We start from the raw sequence: 7,172 nt of genomic DNA, 5'->3' as shown, positions 1-7,172 counted from the left end.
CGGGCGCTGCCCCTGCCTCGGGCCCGCGGCGGGGGCTGTTGAAGTTGCCACAGTTCATCCCGGCGGAGGCGAAGAGCGGCTGAGCCCTCACCGGTGGGTCCCCCCTCCTTCCGGGGAACCCAGACCCAGGCGGCGCCACCGAGCGCACGCGGCCCTTCCTCGGAAAACAATTACTCCGGATTCGCTCTGGCGACTGGGTGGGAAAGAGGGGGTAGAGACCCGAGCAGGCTGACGGTTCAGTCCCCTCTCTCCAGGTGCAACCCTGGGACCTGCTGCGCGCTTTGGAGGTGCAGGGAGAGGTCGCTGAGATGGGAAGCGCAGAAAAGGGTCCCCGAGCTGGAGCGAGCCACGGGTGGGATTTGGGGAGTCTGTGTGTAAACCTTCTCATTCTGCAGGGCAAATGCTGACACACGGGGGATTCCTAACCATATTTTTCGTTGCCTGACTTTCCTGATAATTTTGGCCAAAGCCCAGGCCTCCTTTCCTAGACACGTGTTGGGCTCCTCTGCATTTCCTCCGAGACCTGCCCCAACACCCAGCCCCGTTCTCTGGAGAGAAAAGCGGAGCTTTGTTTTCGGCATGTAGGTGAGAAGAGGAGTCCTCCACCGTGGTGTGACCCCTTGGGAGGCAGGGGTGGTCCCTATGATGACTCCCAGGTTTGAGACCTCTCTTACACTTCCTATTTGTCCCACTTCCCTCCACAAATGTTATTTTTAAAACAAGTATTTATTTATTTATTGTTGTTACTTTAATTCACCAGAAAGAGAGAGAGAGAGCAGAAAAGGGAGAAGGCAAGCTGCAGGGCCACAGTCTTGAACAGTGATCAGCCATGCGGGAGTCTAGGCCTTAACCACTACACCACCTGCTGGCCCTAGGAATGTTATTGTTAACCGAAAAGTAGAGTTCTGGAATCAGAAATGACAACTCCTGATTTATACCCAGTGAGCCTCACCTGGGTGAAAACTGGCTCACCTGCCCCCTCCCTCTGAGCCCGGTCTTGATACCACAGAGATCCCAGAGGGGGGAAAAAGGATATTTCTCCCAGCAGCCTTCTTCCTTTCCTGGGAACCAACTGGGACACTTCAGAATCCTCTTCAGTAATAAGGGCCTGCCTCTCTCACGTCCCATACCCAGGGGCCCTAATGAAGGTCATCAAACTAGTAACAACTTACTGAGAAGGTTTTATCTACAAGCTCTTGTGGTCTCTGCCCTATTTTTCTGGATATTTCTGTGTGCATGCCACTGTCCCACTTGGCTCTTTATAAAGCCACTGTTCCCTTGGCAAATGAAAAAAGAAGTGAATGAGCCCGTAAATTCCTGCTCAGGAAGGGCCCTGTGCCATCCAGAAGTTGTGCAGGAAGATTAAGAAGTAAACTGATTGTCCAACTCAACTGAGATTCAACTCAGGCCCAGAGGGGATCTGTCTGCCTTGACTGTTTTCATTACAGAGGCAGGACTTCCTCCCTCTGCCTGGAGCATGCTACTTTTGAAGCTTACATTAAATCACACTCCTTGCAAAAAATAGGATTTCCTAGGTCTAGGAGGGACAGTGGATGAAGACACCCTACACCCGGCTGTGCTATGAGAACCTCGTCCTTTCTCCCTTCTGCGGTCTTCATAGACATCTCAGCAGCATTTCATGGCTTTGAGCTATTGTTTCCAAGGTCCTTTGGTCTAAGAAATCTCAGAATCCTCAAAAGTCACCGTGATTCTAGTTAGGGAAAAAGGTGGTCTGGGCAAGACCATTACAGTGTTCTATCTCCAGGTCTCTGTATAATTAACTGGTCCTGTGAGATGGGGGCTTGCAGCTCTTCCATTAAGAAGTAAAGCAAGGGACATGTTATGTCATAGCTTTGCAGCAGCATATCCATTAGCACTGCCAAGAGTTCATCTCAACAAGTCTCAAATCTGTATAACTATCTCTAGCCCCCGACTCCTGTGTGTTTCTTGAGTGGGGATTTTCAGAGTGTAGGCCTATTAGATGAAGGTAACCTTCATCAGTTAGGCCCAGCAAACTTCTGCGGTGATACAGAAGAGACCATGTGGTTATGTACATGCCTGCTGGTGGGATGTTGCAATGGGACCAGGCTCGGTGGCGGCAACAGTGAGATCTGGCTTCCCCAATGCCGTGTCCTGAGTCCAGCCTCCTCTCACAAGGCCCCTCCTCCAATAGTTTCTCCAGAAGGCGGTAGCATCCTTTGATCATCTCTCTACCTCTCCTTCTCAATCCGTAGATGTTGGAGAGCCTCAGGACTCAGTCCTCAGCCTTCTGCTCTTCTGTCCACATTCATTCTGGGTTGTCATCCAGACTCAGGATTTGAATAACATCTGTACACGAATGACTCTCAGGGGTGTTTACCAGCCCCACCTTCTCCTTTGAACACCAGGCTTACACACTGACTACCTTTCAGACATCTTACATGTAATACGGCCGCATAATCAAAATTGAAACATTGGTGCTTTAAAGAAAACCATCAAGGTCAGCATGGTGGTCAAGGCAGCTGGATCCCACTGGCCCATAAGCAAGTCAAGTCCTAGATCTGAAAGCTAGAAAAACACTCTGGGCATGTGTAGGTACGTGGCCAAAAGTCCAAGAAGAGACTGGAAGAGAAGGGATTGTGGTGTAGCCATCCCCTCTAGGGAATGATTTCTCACTTCCTCTCTCCTTCTTTCTCTGGTGAGTGCACATGTCCTATAGCAAAAACAAACAAAAACACCACTAAGTAAGTGAAAAGACAACCCACAGAAGGGAAACCATTTTTGCAAGATACATATCTTCTTGGGACTTATGTCTATTAGATATGTGTCTTGCAAAACTTAAAACTATTACAACTAAATAATGAAAGAAAATGTCAAAGTGGATAAAGATGGGAATAGAAACTTCTCTGAAGAAGATATACAAGTAGCCAATAAACACATGGAAAGATGCTCAACATCATCAGCCTCCTGGAAGATGCCAATCAAAACCATAGTGAGGGACCAGCAATTAGTGTAATGGCTATGTCTCTGGACTCCCCTGTAGTCAACCATGGTTCAAGTCCTGGACCTGGTGGCTTAAACTCACGCCGGGTGTGTGTGCATGCATGCCCAAGATCCCGAGAGGAGAATGGAGGAGAAGGGACTGCAGCGTGGCCATCCCCCTGGGGGTGATTTCTCTCTGTCTCTCTGTCTGTCTCTGTCTTTCTGGTGAGCACACACCCCCTATAGCAAAAACCTCTCCCCCCCCCCAAAAAAAAAAGAACTAAAAAGGCATAATAAGTATTTGTGAGCCTGGGAAGAAATTGGAGCCCTCATATACTGCTAGTGGGAATGTACAATGGCCCTTCAAACCATCAAACATAGAGTTTCCCTATTATCCAGCACTTCTACTCCTAAGTATTTTCACACAAGGAATGAAAACATATGTCCACACTAACTTGTATGCAAATGTTCATAGCATTATTTGAAATAGCCAGTAAGTAGAAACAACCCAACTGTTCAACTACAGATGAGTGGATAGACAGAATATTATTCAGCAACAATAGAAATGCAGGACTGATATGTGCTATAACATGGACAAGCCTTGGAAACATTATACCAGGGCCAGCAGATGGTGTGGTAGTTAAGGCACTGGACTCCCACATGGCCGACCGTGGTTCAAGTCTGGGGCCTAGCAGCTGGCTTTCTCACTTTCCCTCCCTCTCAGTCTCTCTTTCTCTCTCTGGTGAGTGCACATGCCCTATAGAAAATTTTAAAATAATAATAAATAAAATTAAATAAATAATTCTTTTTTTTAAAAAAGGAAACATTAGGCTGAGTGAAAGAAACAAGTCACAAAGGCCCACATATTGTGGGGTTCTATTTCCACAACATGTCCAGGACACAAAGAGACAGAAAAGCTGATTCGTGGCTAGCTAGGACTGGAAGGTAGAGAAGGAGGGTTAAGAGTAACATCCAAGGGCTAGGGGTGGGGGCGAGTATTTCTGGGGTAATGAAAATGTTCTAGTTGATTGTGGTGGGAAACGCTCTGATATTCGCAATTTACTGAGAGCTGCTGAATTGTAGATGTGAAAAGGGTGAATTGTGTGCCGTGTGAATTAGACCTCAGTAAAGCTGTTTTAAAAACTTTTCTCAATGATCATAACCAAAAGTTGTAATGTGGCCAAACATGGACTTCTGACTTCTTGGTCCTCCCAGACTTGCTCCCTGCTGGCTTCTCAGATGGACCAGCTACACCGAGTGCTCCATCCAAACAACCAGCGTGGTCTCGGCTTGCTTCCCTGTGGCCGCACATCCGGCACAAGCCGTCAGGAGCCTGCGAGAGAGACCGTAAGTCACCCACTTCTCACCAGCCCTCACCAGCCCTCCAGCCCCACCTTCCTCCAGTCCATCACTGTCTCTTCCTTGGGCTATGGCCACAGATCCCAGGTGTTCTCTCTGCTTCCATTCTTGCCCTTACAACTCACACACCCCACCATTCATAATCTGCTTCTTAAAGCATGCACATGGTCACGTTCCCTTGCTCAAAAATCCTCCTGCAGCTTTTCCATCATATTTTGGAAAAATCCAAACATCTTACAAGGCCCTGCCCTCCTTCCCAGCTTTCTCTTTCCCATTCTCCCCCTCACTGCCTCCTGGTGGCTTTATTTCTGTTCCTCAAACATTCCAGGTTCATGTCCTCCTCATGGTCTTTGCACTTGCTGTTCCCTTTACCCAAACGTTCTCTCGATAAAGCTTTGTGCATTCACTTTTAACATAACTCATCTGTGCTGAGAGGTGGGCTCAGGGGGAGATTCTGCCTCAAGAAGAGTCTCACTTCACTCCTGATTAAGAGGGGACACCCTCTCTACTGCCTCACCCTGATTACTTCTTATAGTGCTGTCATCTGAAATAATAAGACTTACCTCTCTGTCTCCCCCACGCCCGACTATAATGTGAGCTGAGCAAGAGTGGTAGTTTGGTCCTACTCCTGACCACCACTGTCTCTTCATTTCCTCCTTTTTAATTTTCAGTAGGGGTATGTGTTTGCCAGTGAGAGAGAGAGACAGAGAAAGTGAGAGAGAGAAGAGAGCACCCTCTCCCCAGTGGGGCAAGGTCCTGCCACATTCACACCCAGGGTGTTTTTTTAAGTTTCTGGAGCTGAGATTCGAACTGTGGTTGGCCCTGTGAGCTCTGACTCCCTTCACCTCTAGGTCACTAAGCCGACCCCACCACAGTATCTTTCCACCCAGAACAGTGTCTGGCACCTTTTAGGAGCTCAGCAAATGTCTTTTGAGTGAATGAATCAGTGAGTACTCTCCTGAAAGCAGCAAGGAGGACTGACTCTTCTCATCAACCATCACCAAGGCAACAATCAGACTGTCTTATGCCACTGGCCAACGGCTGGCTCTGAATGGGGCAGAAAATCCCTCCGAGGAAAAGCAAGAAAAACTCCTTCTTAATATCCAAACTAGTGGGTCATCAGAAAAGCCATGGTGCATTTTTGCACAGAAAAACAGAAAAATATGTCATGACATTTTGACAACCCAATAGATAGTAACAGACCCAAGTCTGAGAAACTCCCCATCTCACTTACTGCCCCCAAACCACCCCACTCAACCAGCCATTCTTTGTCCAAAAAGCCTTTTAACTCATTGTACATTTACGAATACCTAAAAGTCTCCTAGCAAAACAGGAGAAACGAGAGGTTAATGCTGTTGTGGATTGAATTGTGCCCGTTCCCCACTCCCTGCCCAAAAAGATATGCCAATGCTCTAACCCCCAGAACCTGTGGATATGCCCTTACTTGAAGATTGGATCTTTGCAGGAGTAATCGTGTTCAGATGAGGTCACCTGTGTGGGCCCTATTTCAATATGACCATTGTCCTTAGAGAATCAAGACCCAGGAAGGACACCTGTACCTACAAGCCTGTCAAGGATGAGCGGAAGCCAGAGTAGGCAAGGAAGATCCACCCTCGAGGATTCAGAGGGAGCGTGGCCCTGCCAGCCCTCAGTTTCAGGCTTGTCATCTTCAGAACTACAAGAGACTCACTTTCTGGATTTCAGTGCTTTGTTACAACAGCCCTGGAAACCAACACAAGTGCCGATGTACGGGCAGAGCCTAAGAAGGGAGAAAATGCCCAAGTGTTCTCCCAAACCTCATAGCCCCAACACGCTGGAACCGCGCAAGCTTGCTTGGGTGCATATATTCATTTCTTAAAACACACATGCATTTATGAAGAGCAGTTGAGTGAATGTATTTGTGTACACACCTTGTTTCTCTCAATCGATGGTCTCTGTAAGAACGGTTCTCCGGGCCAGCAGGTGGTGTGGTGGTTGGGGCACTCGCCTCCCACATGGCCACCCAGAGTTTAAGGTGGTTTATTTTCTCACTTTCCCTTTCTGTCTCTCTGTTTCTCAAATTATAACTACTTAATTAAGTGATTTTTTTTAAAATGTTCTCTATTCCACATCAACCTCAATGGCATCCAAATGAAAGGGATTCATAGTTTGCTAAATCAACTCTCGTCCTTCTGTGTTACAGCTTTAAACAGTTCTCAGAATGAAGCGGAGTATAGAGCTATAGGAAAAGAGGAAGAAACATCTATAGATAGATAAAGATGTCTCATATTTTTGGATAAGTCATTCTAATCTATACCATCAATAATCTTGGCTGTTGATCAATTGTAACCATGTGTGGGTTACTGCTCTACGTGCTGTCCATGGATCAACTCTTTAATTCGTCAAAATAATCCAGTTGGGTAGGTGGGATTATTAGACCAATTTTATAGATAAGGAAAACTGAGCTGTTGGCTAAAGAAGTGGCTGAGCCAAGCTTCAAACCCAGGCAGTATGACGGCCAGGTCTGTGCACTAAATTCTTTTGCTCTACTGTTGGTCTCTCTCAGAATGAGGTGTGTGATATCAGTCTCCTTGTTGAGGTCTTTTGGGAGATCAGGAAATAACAGCCCTACTGCCTACCTGAGTTCTGATCTGATTGAGAAATAAGACAACAGGGTAAGCAGGAGGTAACATAGAGACTATGCTGGGAGAGCACAGCCTTATGGGAAAGCCAAAACGCACTGGCCATCTGCCCTCACTCCGGATCGAACCACACCACAGCCATCGGTCCCCGCTGCTCTGGAGGAGGACAGCAAAAGAGCTCTGTTCAGAAGTGAGGATCAATGGCCATCACCCTTCTCCACAAGTGAAGGG

The 7,172-nt window shown here is 47.3% G+C and overlaps 1 long non-coding RNA gene across 2 annotated transcripts in view; it reads left to right on the top strand.

Moving 5' to 3' along the window:
* The first annotated feature begins 16 nt into the window (after nt 1–16).
* The window catches only part of LOC102494042 (uncharacterized), a 17,465-nt gene continuing 10,309 nt past the window's right edge, over nt 17–7,172 (top strand). Inside the window, exons 1-2 of one of the 2 annotated variants that reach the window (XR_001370257.1) lie at nt 17–93; nt 4,177–4,308. This is a non-coding gene — a long non-coding RNA (uncharacterized LOC102494042). Of the gene's footprint in view, nt 94–3,923; nt 4,309–7,172 lie in introns of those variants that run through there. The other variant, XR_334301.1, reaches the window with a different exon arrangement.

Source organism: Tupaia chinensis, unplaced genomic scaffold, assembly GCF_000334495.1.
Source record: "Tupaia chinensis unplaced genomic scaffold, TupChi_1.0 Scaffold000196_1, whole genome shotgun sequence".
Taxonomy (NCBI): Eukaryota; Metazoa; Chordata; class Mammalia; order Scandentia; family Tupaiidae; genus Tupaia; species Tupaia belangeri.
Note: the sequence above shows the minus strand (reverse complement) of the source record. Positions and strands in the feature narration are given on the sequence as shown.